The following is a 20,923-nucleotide window of genomic DNA, read 5'->3' as shown; positions in this document are numbered from 1 at the left end:
TTTTTGCTTCTATTTTTAATGATATTAGATCCAGAGTATTTAAGTTATTAATGACAAACTTCTGAGTAAGTTAACACAGCAAGAATGCCAAACCACAGTTTCTCTGGAGTGCAAATTGCACAAAAGCTTGATCAGGTTAGGAGCAACATTATGTCTAACAGTTGAGTAGGCTTAGTGACCTAGCCATCCTCTCCCTGTAAGAGACTGGTCATGCAATATGACACGTGCTAGGCTAACTCCAAATTAAAGAAGCTTTTAAGAAACACAAATCCAATGAAATGAGTGCAGGGTCCCCAGTGGAGGAGTTGGAGAGGGACTGAAGGAGCTGAGGGGATTTGTAGCCCCATGGGAGAGCAACAGTGTCAACAGGCCAGACGCTCCCCCAAGAGTTCCCGGGGACTGGACCACCAACCAAAGAGTACACATGGAGGGACCCAGGCTCCAGCCTCATTAGTGGCAGAGGATGGCCTTGTTAGACATAATGGGAGGAGAGGCCCTTGGGCCTGAGGGGGTTCAATGCCCCAGTGTAGGGGAATGCCAAGACAGGAAGACAGAATGGGTGGGTGGGCGAGGGAACACCCTCAGAGAGGCAGGGGGAGGGGGATGGGATGGGGGTTTCTGGAGGGGAGACCTAGAAAGAGGATAACATTTGAAATATAAATAAAGAAAACATCCAATTGGAAAATATCCAATAAAGGGGCGGGGGGGCGGGGGAAGAAGAAACACAAATCTACATTGTAATTTGATCCTTTGTCAAGGGAACCTTGTTGCAGATAGATGAAACTGTTCCTTGGACACTGAAAGCCAGTATGCAGAGACAGCAGTAGTCTATCAGATACAGTCAATGATTTTAGGTCTTTAGGTTTGTTTCTTGTTGCCTGTGGTGGTTTGAATAGGTTTGTCCCTCATAGATTCAAGTGTGTCAATGGTTAGCTATAGGGACGACACTATTAGGAGGTGTGGCCTTGTTGGAGTAGGTCTGGCCTTGTTGGAGTAGGTCTGGCCTTGTTGGAGGAAGGGTGTCACTGTTTAGCTCAAGCTCTACATAGTGTGGAATTAGAGCCTCCTCCCGACTGCCTACTGAACACAGTCTCCTCCTGGCTGCCTTAAGATCAAGATGTTGAACTTTTTTTTTTTTAAGATTTATTTATTGTATGTAAGTACACTGTAGTTGTCTTCAGACACACCAGAAGAGGGCGTCATATCTCATTACAGATGGTTGTGAGCCACCATGTGGTTGCTGGGATTTGAACTCAGGACCTTCAGAAGAACAGTCAGTGCTCTTAACCACTGAGCCATCTCACCAGCCCAAGATGTTGAACTTTTGATTTCTCCACTACCATGTTTGTTGCCATGCTTCCTGCAATGAAGAGAATGGACTAAACCTCTGAAACTGTAAACCAGTACCAATGAAATGTTTGCCTTTATAAGAGTTGGTCATGGTGTCTCTTCACAGCAACGAAACCCTAACTAAGACACTGCCTTTGTGTTGGGAAAGTGCTACTGAAAAAAATGAGGGAGGAAAAAAAATGTACAAAGCAAATGTGGAACTCAGCCATGTCGACTTTCTATAGTGACCAAAACTTAGTGTGGTTCAAATGTATCATGCAAAAGGAAACAGAATCAGATTCTACCTAATTCTGTCAAAAATAAGACTGTGTGGCAGTGCATTTCACTGTAAGAGGAATAAACATTTTAGAACTTTCTCAAAGTGCATCTCAAAATCTCTTAAATCACCTTGAGCAAGCACATGCAAATGAGGGAGTGCATCTTACACACCTAGTGTGTTGGGGGCCAGCTAGGAACGGATGGAAGACAACATGCACTGTGGTTAAGCTCGGGTCTATGGCCAGGCCTGTTCACCTTTGCCTGGTCTTCACGATGCATTTGTCTCCAGCGTCTTCTAGTTGCAAATTTCAGTAAAAGCAAGTCGATCTGAATGATATTCAGCAACTTGGCTTAAACTACTGGCCATCTTGATCACTCTGGTAGAAAAATAAGACTTCTCTTGACTCACCTGACTTACATGCACACCCAGTGTAACCAAGCACAATGGACTTGCATTTTGGTGCCAGCAAAGCCTAAACAAGCACAGACCAGTTAGTGGAGTGCAGAAGAAGTTTCCAAACAATGCCCTCGTTAAGCAAAGAAAGCATGGGTGCTGATTCTGCCAGCCTACAGATATATAGGAAACTACTTCAGGGGTGGGGACGGACATTCCTGATCCTGCTCAGTCATGTAATACATTTCTGAGCATGCTCAATTCAAGCTCATAGATTTTAAAAGAGAGATGATAGTTTTAGGTGTGTTGAGTTCAAGATGATGGGAGTATAGAGTTGAAAGGTTGAGGTACAAGGCAGAGTACACAGAAATGTTTTCATCACAAAGTTTTAGCTGGAAAAAGGAAAGGGCACTCTGCAGTATTTAGTATAAAAAATTCCCTCAAAGGTATCTGTCTCCCTTAGGGGCTGTCTTAGTCACTACTGCCATGAACAAACACCATGGCAACTTGGAGAGGAAAGGGCTTGCTTCACTCACACTTCCATACAACAGTTCATCATTGAAAGCTGTGAGGGAAGGAACTCACACAGATCAGGAACCTAGAGTCAGGAGCTGAGGCAGAGGCCATGGAGGGATGCTGCTTATTGCCTTGCTCTCAATCGCTTGCTCAGCCTGCTTTCTTATAGAACCAAAGACCACCAGCCCAGGGATGGATCCATCCACCATAGGCTAGGCCCTCCCCCATTAATCACTAATTAAGAAAGTATGCTGTAGGCTTGCTGAAAGCCCTATATTATGGAGATATTTTCTCAAATGAGACTCCCTCCGTTCAGATGACTCTAATCTGTGTCAAGTTGACATAAAGCAGAAGCTGACGTCATCACCCAGAATTTGGTTGGCCTGTGAAAAGGAAGTGGTGTGATCCCCCAGAAGAGAAAAGTAATCAAGTAATCTTGAGTTTTAACGAATTAATAAATAATCAATTAAAGATTACATCTTCTCAGGAAAATAAAACATTAAGAAAAGTCTTTTTCATTAATGTATTTATTTACTTTGCATGCTGATCAAAGCTTCCCCTCCAGGGTATCTTCTCAGTCTCCCCTCTCCCCTCACTTTCCTCTATACCACTCTCTTTCTCCTCAGAGTAGGGGAGGCCTCCCCTGGTATCAGCCTGCATTGGCATAAGAAGACACAGTAGGACTAGGTGCATCTTTTATTGAGGCAAAATTAGGCAGCCCAGTTAAAGGAAAGGGACCCAAAAGCAGGCAACAGAGTCAAAGACAGCCCCTGATTAGCAATCTCACATGAAGACCAAGCTACACATCTGTTACATATCTGTAGGGGACCTTGGTCCAGCTTAAACTTGTGCTCTGGTTGGTGGTTCATTCTCAGTGAGCCCCTGTGGGCCCAGGTTAGTTGATTCTGTGGGTTTTCTTGTGGTGTCCTTGACCTCTCTGGCTCCTTCAGTCCTTTCTCCTCCTTTTCCACAAGATTCTCTAAGATCCACTTGATGTTTGGTTGTGGGTCTCTATTTGTTTCTATCAGCTATGCTGGGTGAAGCTACTCAGGTGACAGTTGTGCTAGGATCCTTCCTGTCTGCAAACATAACAGATATCATTAATAGTGTCAGGAATAGGCTCTCTCTCGTGGAATGGATCTCAAATTGGGTCAGTCATTGATTGGCCATTTCCTCAACTTCTGCTCCCTTTGTATCCCTGCAAATTTGTAGGCAGGAAAAACTGTGGGTGGAGAGTTTTGTGGTTATGTTCATGACTCTTTCTCTCCATTGGAAGCCTTCCCTGGTTATAGGAGGAGGCCATTTCAGTTCCATATGTCCTATTGCTAGGAGTCTTAGGATTACTCTCATAGATTCCTGGGAGTTTCCATTGTCCTAAATATCTAGCTTTATCTAGAGATGACCACAACCAGGTCTCTTTTCCTCCCTCCCTTCATACTTCCCTCCCTCAATCCTCTCCACACTTGATCCCTCCTGTTTCCCTTCCCTCCAGTCAACTTAATTTTTAAAAAATCTAACCCATTTTTAATGATTGTACTTAAATGTTTTAACCTCCTTTCTAGCCCATCACCCACCAGAGGTAATGGAAAAGAAAGGATATGGGGAAGCAGGGCGGTGGTGGCACACACCTGTAATCCCAGCACCCTGGGAGACAGAGGCAGGCAGATTTCTGAGTTCGAGGCCAGCCTGGTCTACAGAGTGAGTTCCAGGACAGCCAGGGCTACACAGAGAAATCCTATCTCGGAAAAAAAAACCAAAATCCCCCCCCCTCAAAAAAAAAGAAAGAAAGAAAGAAAAGAAAAGAAAGAAAGGATATGGGGAAAGTGGACCTGCTTAAAAAATGGTTCTTTGGAGCAAATCTCATCTGCATTGTCAGGAAATCATCAGGTCATCAATGGCAGCTGGATTTATTTGTAAACACTTACATACCCATAGCCCAGTTCAGTAGTGTTGGGGTAGCAGGCACAGTGGCAAGACCTAGCAGGAACAGCCATGCCTCAGCTGAATCAGCATGAGTCAGCAGGAGGGACCAGGATCAACAAGAACACCAGCGTTCTCAGCTGTGCCTCTCTCAGCAAAATGAAGATCAGCAAAGACTCGGGACCAAGAAGAGTTTAGCTATACAAACAAGCCAAGAAAGCTCCTGTCACTGCCCATTGAGCCCTTTTTCTATTCCTCCACTGGTCTAGTCTCATCAAATGTCATGCCTCTGCATGTACGTCTGTCTCAGCTAATATTACTCTGTCAATCAGCCTGAGTTTGTGGAAGTGACAAGAAGCCCCAACACACCACCAGAAGTTTTTTGGTGCCGTTTCTCTCTATGAAGTCCTGATGAATGGAGCTCAACTACACAATATAAGGCATACCAATCCACGTGTTTCCGTAGTGAAGAATCCTCCACCATTTAGCAGAACATCCTTTCACCTATGTCTGACTCAGTGAAATGAAACATTCCTTCATGAGTCCACCCTAGCCTTTTACCTGCTTTATTAGAATGTTCTTTCCCGTGTTTGCCCCAGTAAAACAGCAGCCAACACAACTGACTTTTCAAAGAACCCCAAGTTTCCACTTCACTCTCCCACCAGCTCCCTCCCTCCCTTTACCCCCCTCATACCTAATTTTTATCTCCCCTTTTCAGTGAGATTCATGAATCCTCCTTTGGGCCTTCCTTGTTACTTAGCTTCTTTGGGCCTGGTTACCCTGTACTTTATGACTAATATCCACTTATAAGTGAGTATATACCATGTCTGTCTAAAGAAAGCCCTTTTTGGAAGTCTAAATATTTTTTAAGAGGCTATCAGCTTGAGACACTGAGGGATTTGATGGAGGATAACAGGGAGTAGTTGGAAAGAAGCAAGAAATAATGTAATTCTACTTCAACTAAAAACACCAAAAAGTAAATTTAAATGTAAAAAGACAAGATGATAAAATAAGGTAGAAAGCAATAAAGGAAAGCATTCCCAGATGTGAACATGAACATGAAAGCAAGCGAGCAAACAAGCGTGAGCATGCACACGCGCACCCCCCCCACACACACACTCAGAGAGAGAGAGAGAGAGAGAGAGAGAGAGAGAGAGAGAAAACAATTTTTCAAACCCAAGTATTCAGCTCTAAAAACATGTATATACAAACACTAAATTGACTCAGTAGGTTTTATGTATGTGTGTGTGTGTGTGTGTGTGTATGTGTGTGTGTGAACACACACATGTGTGTGTGAACACACACATGTGTGTGTATAGGTAACAATAATTATGCAAAAGTGTTGTAGATAGAGATAGTTGGAAAGAATAGAAATGACATAAATTCAGGAAAATTATGTAACAAATTCTCAAAAAAAATTTAATACTAAAAATTTTTTCACACATTTGGGGAATGTTTTATGAATCTATTAGAAGGAAATGGCATATCTGTCTTGTTTCTACAGAAAATAAATTGTTTTAAAATCACAAAAGATTTTTCTTGCAACCATAAGTATGAAAATACATTTTTAGTGTAAACACAAAGGACTATGGATTAGCATATTAGCTGAAGGAACAAAAGCATCTGCTCAAGTTAGTTGACTGATGCAGCTCACAAAGACAATAATAATCAGCAAGAGAAAGACTAACACTGAGAACTAATTAAGTAGCAGATTCCTAGTTTTTAGTAAAAAAAATCATATTATATTGCCCCAAACTCTGGAGTTCATTGCTGAAAATTCCTAGAATCTTTCAGAACTTAATGTTTAACAGATATTTTTAACAAAGTGCTGAAAATACTTGTCCTTATACCTAATACAGAGGATAAAAGCTTTATCTCATTAGCATTATACAAACAGATGTTTGATCTGTTTTTCTTGTAATTGACTGTGAGAGTCTAAGCTGGGAAACAGCAGAGGATGGAGGAGTGAACAGAGGCCTTTGAGACGAGGAACAGCCAGTGCTTCATGTCAGGCCTTTAAAAAAAAAAAAAGAAAGAAAGAAAAGGAATTCATGGAAGCTGGCACAGCTACGGGTTATAAACAAAATGCCTTCCAAGCAGATTGTATAAAAGGCAGCTTACAAGTTAAACAATCCTACCCCACCCCCAGTCCTCATGAAGGAAAGCAACGATTGAAAAAGAAAACAGTCCTCATTCTTCCCCTTGTTCCTCCACTGATGACAAATACTCCCAACATTTCCCACAATCCTCTCCTCTACTGGCCCTATTACTTTTGGAAGGATAATATACCATTGATTTCTGAGGAAATTACAGGAATTCTTTTTTCTTTTTTAAACATACCATAGTGCCCCCTTTGACTTCCTTTCTGCACTAGGCTATCTCCTTACAGACAGTTATTTCCTGGGGCTGGATGTTGGACAGATGCCTGGAGAGAAGCCAACTCCTGGATGTTGGGTTTCCCTACCACCCCTCCCTGATATAGACATAATTTTGTTGAAGTATTACTTTCCTCTATTTAAATTTAATTAACTGAAACTGCTTCCTGGATCAGAAATACAGACTGGCCTGTGCATATCACTGCTTCCTCCTTAGAGCATGCTGCATATGTAGACATGGTATTATTACATTCTTGTCTTTGATTCTGAACAAAAAAACAGATACTTAGATGTAAAACAGCACATGGCCCTCTTACTCACAGAACCACTGATGGGAAACTAGGCCAATCATAGAGGAAGTCCTGCCTAATAACTAGGTATCTGTACACAGGGTCAATGTGTTAGTTATTGTGCGTCTCTTTTTCACATGCTGTGCTGGTGTAGATGATAAAATATTTATTTTCTGTGTAAATCTTCAATTTTACCTGAAAATGTTTATAATTTCACTTTCAATCAACTTAGAATTATTTTTATGCCTACCATTTTATCTGTATAATTTTCCATGATAATCTTCAAGTTTAACATGTTTTTCTATATATTTCTTCAATTTTATCAGAATTGTTTTCCATGTAAATCTTCACCTTTACCAGAAAATGTTTATAATTCTACTTTCAGTCAATTTAGGAATACTTTTATGTCTACTATTATTATATCTGTATAAAATTTTCCACAATAATCTTCTATTTTAACATGTTTTTCTACATTTTCTGCAATTTTATAAGAAATATTTTCCACGTAAATCTTTTTCTATCATAAAATGTTTCTACTTCCGTTTTTTTCAATTAATTTAGTAATGTTTTTTCTGTCTACCATTTTACCCTTTAATTTTCCATGAAAATTGTCAATTTTAACATGTTTTTCTATATCTCTTCTATTTTACCAGAAATATTTTCCATGTAAATCTTCAATTTTATCATAAAATGTTTTTACTTCCTTTTTCAATAAAAAAATAAATTAAAAAAAAAACCTACTGCCCCAGAATACCTTCCTAGATTTCTCTTCCAAAGGCATTTTTTGGGGGTTTATCAGGACATTAATAATGCAAAAAATATGTATATGATGTGCCTTTTTAATTGCAATACTTCGCACTGAATAGTCTTTACAAAAGAAATAACTCTGGTTTCTAAGACTGAAAACAAAATACTATTATGATAAATTATTTCTACTTATACTTCATTCCTGGGAGCAAATAATTATGTCTGTTCGTTTTGTCTCTTAACCTTTACATCAGTGAAAGGCATGGTACAATTACTTAATGATTGTTTCATCTTGCTATTCTGAAAAATGTTCTCTAAGGAACAGTGATTTTGTTGTTGTTGTTGTTCCTTCAATATACTGAAAACTATGTGCGATAGCATGAAACTTTAAATGGGCACCATCCCACGCTAACACCAGCTCCCCTCTGGCCCGGTGGTCTCACTGCCTCCATGGCTAGCCCCATGCAGTGACCACCCATCTCTCGGTTCTCATGGCGGGTTACTGCCACACCAGCCCCATGCTTCCAAATGGGCCCAGTCCTTCTATAAATGCCATTACAAACTACCCTGAGATGATGACACCTGTGAGTTAAGGGCCAGATAACAAATTCATGGCTCTGAGTTAATTGTTAGGGTGTTTTCAAGATAATTTAATTAGAAATAACTGAGAGTGGTCAATGGACAGTAAGTCCAGATTACTTTACATAGTTTTCAAAAACATCAGAAAGCCACAGAGTGGGACATTTAATGTTATTTAATCACTGTTGTAGAGACACATCTGCTCCTAATAGCTCCCCATTTGTGTATTCAAAGAAGCAACTGATCATCTCTACCTTCAGGTGAGGTTGTACATTGTAGCTAGGTGACCACTGGGCAGAAATTGCCTATTTGTCCTGCAGACCTGCAATGTTCTTGAAAGGACACAAGTTACAGGTTAGGACAGCTTAGTTCTGTGGAAAAAGAATAAACTAGTCCTTAATAATTCCCGTTTTTCAAGGTCTGTCAGAATATCCTGGGCCAGAACGCCTAAGACTGATGCTCCAACTTCCTGACGTACTGGGGCTGTATAGGTAGGCAGCTGTCTCTACAATTTGTCTGAGTTCTGGAAGCTGTGTTAGGTTTTCAGTATTTTCAGATATTGGTCGTTGTCAGATTTCTGACGGGATTGAAAGACTAGTTATAGTATCATAACCAACAAAGGCTATTTAACATTGAGAAAATATATTTGAGAAGATAGTTTTCAGATAGTATACAAGCTAAACCAGGACATAGCATGGATTTATAAGCCTTTTTTAAAGTCAGGATAGATTACAATGTGTTCTATTTAATTGACAAAAATGATGGACTGGGTTTAGGAATATTCTGTACTTATAAATCAGAGAATGGTAATAGTTGTGCTCAATTTATATCTGAGATAAAAGAGCCTTTTAATTGGACAGAAAGGAGGAAGTGTTGTAGATAGCCCTGGTGCTGTTTGTATTTTGATGCTAATTCTGCTTCCCCAAGAGGAGCTTCCGGGGATGAGGAGTAATTCTGCTTCCCCAAGAGGAGCTTCCGGGGATGAGGAGTAAATCACTCCGTGACTCAGGTAACTTCCAGTGAACCTTCCCCAAATGAATAAAGATTTCTAGGAACCAATCACTGGGTGAGGAGTAGGCTGGACTTCCAGGCCAGAGAGGGGAAGAGAGGCAGAAAAGGTATCTTGATTTTGGTCAGGGATAGCTTGGAGGACAACATGTAGCTACCAAGAGTCCCCCCCCCCCCCCAACTCCCGCCCATTAACGGATCCACCAAGATTTACCACCAGAGGAGTTATATTTAGTATAGCTGGCAAATTAGGATGCTAGTTGCTGCACCCAATGACTGAGTTACCTGTTGATTCTGAACTAAGTTTGTGTGTTTTCCTTTATGTGGCAACTCAACTGGGTTCCAGGGAGAATGGTACTGAAACAAAGTGTGGGTTTACAAGAAGTGCACCCCAAAAAGGCCATGGGAATTTGGAAGTGTGGGACTGGTGTGGTATCGACCCATCAGTGGGAATTCAGAGAGCTGGATGTTGAGATTTCAGAACTCTGGGTCAGAGAGTTTCCACGAGATGAGAACATACCAGTGCTATGCCAGCTATAGCATGGATTGCTTTTTAATATTTCACGCTACAGTGTACCACTTTGTAGGATATACTGCAGAGTCTAAGAGGAGGAAGACAGAGCTTCTAATTCAATGACTTCCTGTCCTAGCTGGGGAAGAGGATAGTGCTGCTTTTATGCCCTCAAACTCGTGTGGAAACTTAATCTGTTAATTTTCAGAGTTCTGTAGGTGATGTCTGAGTCACGAGGCCTCTGCCCTTCCACATTGGTGGGCATAGTTAGTTTCCCTTATAAATGAGCTTATAAAGAAACAAATGAGGAAATTTGTTTCTTGTACCTGTTCAATCAGTTCCAGCATGTAAACACACCACCTTCTAGACAGCACTGTAACAAGGCATTGCCTCAGCAGCAGAGAGCAGTTCTTACCAGCCCTGACCATTAATCTTGCTGATGCTTTGATCTCAAGTTTTCCAGCTTCTAGACTATGATGAGTTCATCTCTTTTTACCAAATCACCCCTTCTGTGATATTCTGCTATAACATTGCATAATAACTCAGATTGCTGGGTAAACAAGAAATACAGGTATTGGGTAAATAAAGGAACAAAAAGCACAGTGGAAAGTCAAGCCTTCTTCAGAGAGAGAAAGGAGATGTAAGTTCTCTAAATATGAACCATGTACCCAGCCATAGACCTGGCTTTGCTCTGCCTACTCATTTATTCTCTGCCTTAGAGGCCTTGAATAATACTAAATATGCCATTGTGGTTCTTTGCTATTCATACTATGAGCTGGGGATATGAAAGACATGGTTCTACTCACAAGCCTAGCCAGATGTGGAAACAGGGCCTCAAGAAAATAAAGGCCTGAGCTGGGCGTGGTGGCGCACGCCTTTAATCCCAGCACTCAGGAGGCAGAGGCAGGTGGATTTCTGAGTTCGAGGCCAGTCTGGGCTACAAAGTGAGTTCAGGACAGCCAGGACTACACACAGAAACCCTGTCTCGAAAAACCAAAAAAAAAAAAAAAAAAAAGAAACAAAGAAAGAAAGAAAGTGAAGGCCTACTGACCAATAGTTCAAAACCCACTCTTGCTACTATGGTAGACTATATCCCTCTAAACTGTGAGCCAAGTAAGCACATCCTTCTTTAATTTCATTTTTCCTCAAACATTTGCTTGCAGTTGACCTAGAATCACTGAAGGGTGTTTCCACAAAACTGCAGCAGACTGTTCCAAAACTACCAGACTAAGGAAGTGGCACCCTGTGCTTCTGGATCAAACATCCTTCATTTGACAGTTTATGAAATAGGGTCGGCATATAATTATAGGTATTATTCACACCCTACTGCATACTTAGAAATAATTTGGAAATGATTTCTTAATTCTACATGTATAACAACCACTGAAAGAATAAGTAGGCATTGAGTAGATAATTAACATAGTTGTTTAATTCTATTTCCACTAATGATCAAAGATTTAAATAGAGAGAAAGAAGGAAAGGAAGGAGAGGGAAAGAAATAGGGGTAAGGAAGAGAAGCACAGGGGAACAAGATGAGTCTACATTGGATTGAAAAATAAATAACCCAGAAAGATCTTTTTTATTCTTCCTCTTAAAAAAAAACCCAAAGAATAATATATTGAAAGGGTATTTTTATTAAGGATGATGAAATAATCAATGGCTATACAATGAAGATTTTCTGTTTATTTGATACAGACATTGTGGTGATTTTCATGAGCTGTCCTCATATGTCTCATATAAAAGACACAGATACAGCTGATGTGTATGTATATTTTGGGGGGTAATATGGATTCTGAACAAAAGCTAAAAGCAATTTTCTGATTTTGTAATGGTCTTTTATAGGGAGCCACATATTAACAATGGATCCCACTTATGATATGTCGGTTTCCCCTTATTTAAGCCCACAAGTGTTTGCATTTAATATTATTTTTCAGATCTTGAAATATTTACACATATGTAGTAAGATACCCTGGGAATGAACCCCAAATTTAAACATGATGAGTTTCATCTATACCTTGTATAAATGGTCTGAGATATTTGTTTGTTTTTTGGCTTTTGAGAGACCATCTTGCTATGTAGCCCTGATTGGGGTTGAAATTGCTACATAAACCAAGTTCCTTTAATTTCTTACCATTTTTGCTGCTGTTGAATCCCAAGTGCTAGTATTATAGTGTGTGCTATCAAGCACAGCCTGAGGATAACTTTATGCAATACTTTTAGCCTGCCTGCGTTTTGACTCTGCTCAATCATATGAAGGTATGAAATTTCCACTTATGGAATCATGTCACACTGGAAAATGTCAAGTTTGGAACATTTTGGTGTTGGAAGTTAGAGACACTCAGACCACTGACTCAGGGCTTTACATGTATTTTCTACAGCAGCACTGTGAAGTGGATGCTACTGTTTGTACAAGATACCTATGGTAGAGCTGTGATTGATGGAGGAACTTGATCTAGTTATAAACCAAGAAGATCTGAAGCTGCTAGGCCTAAAATTATGGGTTTTTTTCACTCCACACACTCAGATGAAAATTTTCTGTTTATTTGATACAGACATTGTGGTGATTTTCATGAGTTGTCCTCATATGTCTCATAGATTTGAATACCTATCCCACCACTCAGGGCCCTAGCATTTATATACCCTCTGAAAAGTCCCCAGAATGCCACATATCACACAACTGGCAAAATCACACCCTCCATAGGTCAGCTGTTGTGGATAATCTGAAGTAGTCTTATATCCTATAACTGGGATTAAAATGAAAACATATTCTTATGATACTCTTTTAAAGAAATCAACGTTCCAAAATTGTCATTACACATGACAGCAGAGCGAAGGCGTGGTGGCAGGAGCAGAAGGTGAAAGTTCATTCTTTGAACCACAAGCAAGAGGTTGAGAGAACTGACTAGGAATGGCTTTGTGTGGCCTGAGTGTCTCTCACTTCCAACGTCAAAATGCTCGAAACTTGAAACTTTCCAGTGTGACCTGATTCCCTGAGTAGAAATTTTCATACCTTATTTCATGTGACTGAGCCGAGTCAAAACACAGGCAGGCAAAGTACTGCATAAAATTATCCTCAGGAACTTGTGTGATGCCAGGTCTCTTTCTCATTTTTTATTTCTTCCTTCCTTGCTGTCTCTGCGACAGCTTTTTCTTTTCCTGAGCCAGGCTCTTTCCATGTGACAGAAATACGATCACTGGCAGCTCTCGATTCCATCATAGGAGGGCTGCCCTCCACTACACTCTTCTCAAGTCAAGGAAGAACTCGAGCAATACTCCAGGGACAGTGATCAGAACAGCTTGGTTTGGTTGTTCTTCCCTGCAGTACTCCATATTTTCCAGAGAGAGACACTACAGGGATAAAGGAACAGTCTCCATGAAAAGAAATGTCCTTCTTCAGAATAAAGAAAGAAGTGGTTGGAAGAACAACCAGCAACTAATTGTCCACATTTACTGTTTTGGTTCAGTGTCTTTTAAAAGCAGAAATGACAACAATTAAAGTCTATACACAATGGATTGAACATTTTGCTAACTACCTTAGTTAGGGTTTCCATTTCTGTGAAGAGACACCATGACCAAGACAACTCTAATAAAGTACAACATTTAATTGGGGCTGGCTTACTGATTCTAAGGTTCAGTCCATTATCATCATCATGGTGGGAAGCATGGCAGTGTCCAGGCAGGCATAGCACTAGAGATGCTGAGAGTTCTATATCTTGTTCCAAAGGCAAACAGGAGACAACTACTTCCAGTCAGCTAGGAGGAGGGTTTCAAAGTCCATCCGCACAGTGATGTGCCTCCTCCAACAAAGCCACACCTCCTAATAGTGCCATTCCGTGGGCCAAAAACAGTTAAATAAACACACTGACTAATTAAAATACGAATTTATTAACATCTGATTGAAAGAAACCTTTAAGATAATTAAAGTGATTCATAAAACATACCAACAAGCTACCAGAAAAGCACCAACTGAACATTAACTGCAGATTACCTCATAGGAAAGCAGAGAAACAAAACACATGGTAAAAACTAAACATAGAAATGAGATAAATGGAAACTGCGAGATCATATCACAGCTTGTATTATAATGTTTCTCTGTGACACTACAATGTGGGTAATCTGCTGGCTAGCACAATTTGTGGTATCCAAGAAAATAAAAACAAACCAGTGTCTCAAATAATTCTGTTTAAACCAGCATGAGAAGAAAAATGGTGATATATTTCATAGAAATATGCTATACTTGATAGAACATATTTCATATCACATCACAGGGCTATGAATTCCATAGGATGATGCATAGGACAGCAGAAAGCTAGTCACCAGACAAGCTTGATGACATACGTACATGACAAAGAAGTTAAGAATGTACTCACCGGTTAGTGACTATTACTTTGCCATCTAAGGACATCATATGATTCTTGTAGAGAAGTGCTAAGGATAGGATACTATGTGAAAAGCAAAGAATGGGAACAGTTCCAAGAAGCCGCTCTACTCCCTTGTAAAAATGAGTGAAAGAATTTTTTTCCATCCTTAAAACATAATGGCCAAAAAGCCCTCAATATTTTCATATTAAAAATGATCAATAATTTCAGTTGATAAAAATTACAACAGAGAAATATTTCCCAGAATATACAAGAACACCCAGAATCCATCAAAAGAACCTATTTTTCATGTATATATCAGCATCAGTGAACAAGGTGACACACTACACTGAATTCTGAAATAGGTAATCACTTTCAAGGGGAACCAATAATTAATCTAACAAATTTAGTTAAGATGCTACAATATGATGATAAAATTGTTTCATACATATCTATGTAAGTTATTGCCAGAAATCCATTGTTTCTGTTTTTGCACATGAGCATCCTCTAGGCCAATCCACCATCTTTGTGAGTTCAATTGTGGCCAATATCCTAATTGTACTTCTTGACTGCTGATATCTCCTCATAGAAGGAGGGGCAAGAAGGATCACAGCACCCTCACAAGAATATCCAGCCATTCCATACTATTTGTTGTATGTAATTCTTCCTTAATTGCATGTGGCTTCAGGGAGAGGCTAGAGTTGTAGTTCAGGGAATGTTGGGTGGTGGTATTCATATATGCAACTATGAGAAAGCCATAGTCCCTGCAACGTAAAAATTTTCCTGTGTGATTTTTTTTGTGGGAGATGACTCTTGTGCCTACAAGTAAGCCCTGTGCTTTGTTTGTATGCCCAGTAAATGTATTGGTTCCCCAGAGTGAACTTTAGTGAAATCATGTCTCAGTTCATTATTGTGACCTGAAGAGAAGGGGTAGACATCCTAGAATATATAAAGAAAGCGTCGTCCCTCCAGTTTGAACCTGCACCCAGAGCAGACCTGGGGCGCTGGCTCTGCACCCACTCCTACAACATTCAGAGGGAGTCCCAGGTGCTCTGAAACTCCGAGGATCACAGGTGCTCTGACACACTCAAGATCACAGTTGAGGCCACAACATCTTTCTCAACAGCTGGCATAACTGTGACCCCCACAGGAACCAGGGAAACACAACCCTCCCTTCCCCCCAGCCAGAGGCATGGGTTCCTTCCAGCTTGCAACTGTGCCTGGAGCAGACTCAGAGTTCTGGCTCTCCACCCACTCCTGCAACACCCAGAGAAAGCTTGGCTCCCAGGAGCTCTGACACACCCAGGATCTCAGGATCACAGGATCACAGAATCACAGGATCCCAGAGACAGCTGGACTCTGAGGAGTTCTGACACAACAAGGATCACAGGAGGGAGAAGCTACAGTCAGAGACATCGAGGACAGGTAGCACTAGAGATAACCAGATGGCGAGAGGCAAGGGTAAGAACATAAGCAACAGAAACCAAGGCTACTTGGCATCATCAGAACCCAGTTCTCCCACCACAGTGAGCTCTTGATTGCCCAACACACCAGAAAAGCAAGACCTTGATTTAAAATCATATCTCATGATGATGATAGAGGACTTTAAGAAGGACATAAATAACTCCCTTAAAGAAATAGAGGAGAATACAGGTAAACGGCTAGAAGCCCTTAAAGAGGAAACACAAAAATCCCTTAAAAAATTACAGGAAAACACAACCAAACACGTGATGGAATTGAACAAAACCATCCAGGATCTAAAAATGGAAATAGAAACAATAAAGAAATCACAAAGGGAAACAACCCTGGAGATAGAAAGAAAGTCTCAAACTCAATGACAAAAACAAAACAAAAACAAAAACAGAAGCCCAAGAACAATCCAGTCCATGTTATACAAATGATTTGACATACTTATCAATGAAAATACACTAGTGGACACATATAAACATGAGCTCATCTCAATTTATCATAGCTCACTTTTAAGAAGCCTATATACATCCAATGGGCCAATAGCCAATAAGTTCACCCAAAGATGCCTAGAGCCCATGCTTTTATTTTTAAATAATTCATTCATCAAACTTAAGCTCTGTAGTATTGATTGTACATCAAAATGAATTTGAATTCATTTTGATGATTATTCATTTGAGGATTCATTTGAGGATTATTGATATTGATTATGGGATATTACTATTAGTTTAATCATAAGTCAATAATTTAAACTAATCTATGGAAAGATGCTTTCGTCACTGATTGATATGTCAAGGCAACGTGCATATAAATAATTACTATTTTTTTACTAATAATTTACTGATTCTACTTAGAAATGGAAATTAGTTTACTATTTCCAACACGTTTTTATGTCTGTTGGTAGTTTTGTGACTAAAGTGTCTCATTTCACATGGGAAGTCTATTACTTATATTGAGATAATTTGCCTTGGGCCATATATCCTTATTAATTCAGAGATAGCAAGAGATTAGCAATTATGTAAATATTCTTAATGTTTTTACTCTCTTATTTGTTATTGAGATATATGAGAGAGAATAAAGAAATAATACAGAAGTAAGCTAGTTTTATTTAATGCTAGCCTATTCCTTATAAAAGGATTGAGCCATTATCTGGATTTTAGTAGTAGCCACTCAGCCAGCATATCTTGGACTACTCGGTAAGAGAGAGGGTTCCCTGCCTGTAAATAGATATTCCATATTCTATATCCTTGTTGGAGAAATAATGAGTCAGTAAAGGTAATTGCTACTTTGAACTGAGAGTTCTTAAGGATCTATGTCAATAGAAATGGATTAATTGGAACTCTGAGAATTATTGTTGATCCAATTGTAAGTTTCTAATGAAAATTTGGCTATACAAAAATCTCTGAAAATTAAATGCTGTAAAATATCAAGTAACAATGTAACAGTTTTGTTTTTTTAAATGTTCCTCCTTATTTTTTTAAAGATTTGTTTACTTATTATATGTGAGTACACTGTAGCTGTTTTCAGACACTCCAGAACAGGAAGTCAGTTCTCATTACAGATGGTTGTGAACCACCATGTGGGAGCTGGATTTGAACTCAGGACCTTTGGAAGAGCAGTCAGTGCTCTTAACCCCTGAGTCATTTCTCCAACTCCTCCTCCCTATTTTTTAAAAAGATTATTTTTATGTGTGTATGTGGCTGTATGCACAGGCACCATTTGTACTGGGTGCCCAAGGAGACCAGAAAAGTGTATCAGATTCGCTAAAGCTGGAATGACAGGAAGTTAGACTCTACCTGACATTAGTGCTGAAAACTGAACTCAGTTCCTCTGAAGAGCAGCAAGTGCTTTAACCACGGAATCATCTCTCCCGCCCAAAATTTCATTTCATTTATTAATATGCATGTATGGTATGTGTTTGTGCATAAGTTATGGTCAGAGATAACTTTTAGGAGTTTATTCTCTCTTTCTACCTTTATGTGGATTCCAGGGTCTAACTCCAGTCGTTAGGCTTACGAGACTGTGATTTTAAACACTCAACAATTTCACTGGTTTTGAATGAAATTTTCATTAAGTGTGCATGCTTCATATATAACTTAACAGACTGCACTAGTCATATAAACCTTCTCTTCCATCTGCAGGGTTATAAACATCCGAGATAGTACTCCTACCAGGAATGACAAAATCCTACAGACACCCAGTAGCTGTAGTTTTCAGAATTTCTGTTGGAAATATCCAACTGGTTTCTCTTCCAGCAGACTCTAAGGCAGTTGCTTCTCCCTTCCTTTGGTGTATGTTATTTTAATTCTGTTATCAATGTCTAGGCTCACCTGTGGTTGGTTAAGAAGCTACATTCAAAAGTACTGCATATAAAACAAGACAATATAGATTTTAAGTACTCTGAATTGTACCCTCTGTAGAAAAAAATATTATGTGTTCTGAATACTGTTCCACATTTCAGCTACTTATCAAATATATATATTCATTCTCTGATTTCTGGGATGTTGGTATATTCTGACTAGATAAATTTTAAGGATAAATTCTGTTCTTTGAAATAAAGTGTGGGTACATACAGAAGACTAGTAACCATTCTGACAATAAATATATTTAATGATATTCTGCATTTCTCAATGTTAAATAGTACTTAAATGTGTGTTGGGGAATATATTTCAAAAGATGGAAAGTTTACTCAATTTTGTGTCATTCTAAGTCTCATGAAATGGTGATGGGAAGATAGAGATCTAAGCTAGATAAATATGAATATTTCATAAAATGTTATAAAGTATATATAAAACAAAATAAGAGAGCATTTATCACAGGTAGTAATAGCTACATGCTTCTGAGGATCCATGTATACATTTTTATTAATTTAGGGAAATTAAGGATATGACTTCTGGATTATATGGTAGGTATGTGTTCAACATTAGCAGAAGTAACTAAAGTGTCATTCTACAGTATAATATTTTGTGTTCTATGGAAACATGAAAGTATCAGTAGTTTTCCATTGCAAGGATATTTTCATTTTCTCAATATCAGATATTGTCAGATGTTTCCTCTTTTAACAGTAAACATAATACACAGGTAAAGCTATCTCAATTTTAAGTTAAATTATTTTAGTAATGTTTTAATTATTTTAAGTAAATTATTTTAGTCCATGTTTTGTGGGTCAGTTTTGGGAATTCATATATTCTGGATAAAAATATTCATTATATATTTTTAAATTTTACTTCTGGTATATAATGTCTTTCATTCTCTTAATAATGACTTGAGTAGTACAGTTTGTTTTTTTTTTAGTTTTAATGAAGTTAAATTTAACCTATAGGTTTTCTTTTTAAAATAATTAAAGTATGTTTACAGGAGACACAAAATTGCATAGCATACATTGCAGTTGTTGATGTGTCTCTCAAGTTTCTACAACTCCCTAGATTCCACTTCTCTCGTCTCTTAAGAATCTTATTTATTAAATAACTGGACAAGCTGGGGTAGATGCCCACATAGTAAAGATCCTGCTACGTAAGCACGAAGTTCCAGTCCCATCAGCCATGTAAAAAGATGATTTTGGAGGCACACACTTGTCATCCCAGAACTGAGAGATTCTTGGGAGATCCTTGGATTCAATAGCCAGGCAGCTGAGATTAATCATTTAGCCCCGATTCTTATTGCTTGCCAAACATACATCACTACCTTAGACCAAACCCTAGAATCCACATAACTTCCCAAGGATGACACCATCAGCAGTCTCAGCAGGCTGATGAGACAAATGAAGCACTACTGAGCACTAGGAGGGGAAATCACTAGTGCACAGAGAAGATCCATCCTCTACAGCTTCCTGTAACTCAAAGGGACTCTGTGCCATGGCTCTACTGGCTTGACAGGAAAAAGCAAAACTACAGTGGTAACAAGGGTTTAGTGCTTGCCAGAGCTTGAGGATGGGGAAGACTAAAAACAAGGGGTGCAAAGATAGTTTTAGGGGTGACAGAAATATTGTCTTGATTATGATGGTAACTGTTTTGTTTTTTGTTTTGTTTTGTTTTGTTTTATTTTTTCAAGACAGGGATTCTCTGTATAGTCCTGGCTGTCCTGGAACTCACTCTGTAGACCAAGCTGGCCTCGAACTCAGAAATCTGCCTGTCTTTGCCTCCAAAGTGCTGGGATTAAAGGCGTGCGCCACCAGTGCCCAGCATGATGGTGATTTTAAGAACATATGTCTGGCTTGAAACTTAAAATGGAAGGTATAGCTCTATGAAAATTATAGTTCCACATTTGGGGCACAAATCAACTACTTACAATATAGGCACTTAATCCTGGTTCAGATTTTTCAAAATGGTGAATATTACATAGAAAATTTGGAATATATAAACACTGATCTGATGCTTTGTGTGATCCAAAATTATAAAAAAATAATGTGATATGGAAACAAACTGAAAGTCAACTTTTAGATATACACGAGAAAATAACACCAGGCCTGGATTCAGCTTCTAAACAATATAAGTGGAGAATGAAGACCTGAATTTAATCTCCAGATTCCATGGTTTAAAAATTAATTAAAAAATAAGGAGCCAGGTTTGGGGCTTTGTAATCACAGTGATAGGGAGGCAGAGATATGGAGATCTCTGTGGCTCAGAGACTAGCCAGCCTAGGCCACACGGCAGAGGCCAATGAGAGGCTTTGTCTCAGAAGAGGGGAGAGGGCAATGGTCAGTGCCTGAAGAATGCACAGAGTTGACATCTGGCCTCACATAAACACACACATACATGCATAGATGCACTTGTATGTTTTAAAAATGGACTTCCTTTATTCACTCTATAAAAAATTTAAAAATACAAAGAAAAATATCTATGCCAAAGTAGACAAGGCAAATATGGATATTCATAGCACATAAGGACCTGAGTCCACTTGACCACTAAACTGCTTCTAGCCTGGTAGAATGGGATCCTGAGAAACTGAATCGTTATTAACTGAAGTTCACTAAAGAATTCAATGTTACTCTTACAAATGTAGGTTGGTATAAACTTTCATATGAGATATCTTCTCTTTCATTTCTTCCTCTTATATTTGATATTATAAATATTTGATATTATATATAGTAATTTTTCATTAACTGCTTCATGTGTATTTTGTCTGAGTTTCGGTATTTGCACAGTATATGT

Source organism: Apodemus sylvaticus, chromosome 23, assembly GCF_947179515.1.
Source record: "Apodemus sylvaticus chromosome 23, mApoSyl1.1, whole genome shotgun sequence".
Lineage (NCBI taxonomy): Eukaryota > Metazoa > Chordata > Mammalia > Rodentia > Muridae > Apodemus > Apodemus sylvaticus.
Note: the sequence above shows the minus strand (reverse complement) of the source record.